Genomic DNA, 2027 nt, shown 5'->3' on the forward strand with positions numbered 1-2027 from the left:
ATATTAGTGTATATATGTCAATCCCAATCTCCCAATTCATCCCACCACCACCACCCCAAATTACCTTTTATTTGTCCTAAAATGCTTACTTTCAATGATTCCATGTAGTTTCGATAACATTCTTTTATCTTTCCAGACCGGAGTTCAAATATTCGCACAGTATTCATACTGAACACTTTCCACCCACCCTTTGGTCGCCTGAACTGCTCTTTTTTGGTTCTGTCTCTGCCTTCTCAGATCTTTCTTGAAGCATAGTAAGCAGAACTGTACTGGATACTCCTGCTGCAGTGTGGCCTATCATTGTTGGAGTGGATTCTGCTACACCGTGGTCTTCCAGTCGGTCCATTTCTAGGACTGTAAGATCTTCTGTGGTTGTAATCAAAGGACTGACTTCTTGACCGCCTTCTTTTCTAACTTTGGCTTCTAGAACGTCTATATCTGTCATAATTATCATAGAGCGATGAACTATACACATTTCCTCCCTTCCCGGGCTTTCATCCGATTTGGAGTCTTCCCATCCTCCTGTGCAAACTGTATTTCAGTTTGGTGTCCACAAATCCATTTTCTGTCCAAATTATGTAAAGCATCTTCGGCATCACGAACATCCTCAAATTGAACACATGCAAATCCTCTTGGGGGTGAGTGTAGAAATCAAGTGGAACGTACACAGCAACTACAGGACCATAATGACCGAATTCATGTTGTAAATTTTCAGACCTGGTATCATCGGCCATGTTCCTTACAAAGAGAGACTTGTTGCGGGGGAGAGGGAGAGGGAGAGGGGCCCAGGTACCGGGACGCGACTGCAGCATGAGTCTCAGCAGGGACACTATCCCCCGGGCAAACTGGCTGCAGCTCCGGCGGCAGCAGATCCTCAGACACACACAGCCAGAAGTCTCTGCTGGAAGTGATTTTTTTTTTTTTTTTTTTGCGGTACGCGGGCCCCTCACTGTTGTGGCCTCTCCCGTTGCGGAGCACAGGCTCCGGACGCGCAGGCTCAGCGGCCATGGCTCACGGGCCCAGCCGCTCCGCGGCATGTGGGATCTTCCCGGACCGGGGCACGAACCCGTGTACTCTGCATCGGCAGGCAGACTGTCAACCACTGCGCCACCAGGGAAGCCCTGGAAGTGATTCTTTTAATTTTTATTGTTTTGCTTATAATGTACAGGACCACTGGTGTAATACAAATAAATAGGAAAAAATAGGCTATGCATATAGTGCATCTAGCATACCCAGTTACCCAATTCTGGGAGAATTTTAAAGGAAGAAATGAGGGTAATATTAAGGGTTAGATTTTTCCTCAGCTAAGTAGAAAATTTCCCAGCAAACAAAGGATATAAATCGTTTTTGTAATGTGGTATGAAAATACTCTTTCTGATTTGATCTCCGTCTCAGATGATTATGAGAGTGTATTGATTGGACATGCAGCTACTGTAAGATTATCTAGTGTGCATTGTGCAGAGGATCTAATGACTCCCTAGGTAACGTGAGCAGCAGACACTCCCTCATATCCTCCCCACCCCCAGACACCCACATCTACAGCAGCAGAGCATCCTTACACCAGTGGTTCTCAACCATTGATGCACATTAGAATCGCCTGTGGGCACCTGGGCTACATCTTAGAGCAATTTAATCAGAGGCTGGGGTGGCGGGGAGGGTTAGAATGTTTGTTTCAGGTGAACAGTGAAGTGATTCACAATATATATACACATTCTTTTCCATTATGCATTATTACAAGATATTGAATATAGTTCCCTGTGCTATACAGTAGGACCTTGTTGTAGTGTTCATCTGTTAATCTCATACTCCCAATTTATCCCTCCCTTCCATTTCTCTTTGGTAACCATATGTTTGTTTTCTACGTCTGACTCTATTTGTTTTGTAAATAATTTCATTTGTATCATTTTTTTTAGATTTCAAATATAAGTAATATCATATGATATTTCTCTTTCTCTGTTTGGCTTACTTCACTCAGTATGATAATCTCTAGGTACATCCATGTTGCTGCAAATGGCATTTTTCATTAT

The 2027-nt window shown here is 43.6% G+C and overlaps 1 pseudogene; it reads right to left on the reverse strand.

Annotated features, from left to right (window-relative positions):
• Positions 1 to 233: 233 nt before the first annotated feature.
• Positions 234 to 812, reverse strand: LOC101284524 (serine/arginine-rich splicing factor 10-like; annotated as a pseudogene).
• Positions 813 to 2027: the final 1215 nt, after the last annotated feature.

Source organism: Orcinus orca, chromosome 11 (genome assembly GCF_937001465.1).
Source record: "Orcinus orca chromosome 11, mOrcOrc1.1, whole genome shotgun sequence".
In the NCBI taxonomy this organism is placed as follows: Eukaryota; Metazoa; Chordata; class Mammalia; order Artiodactyla; family Delphinidae; genus Orcinus; species Orcinus orca.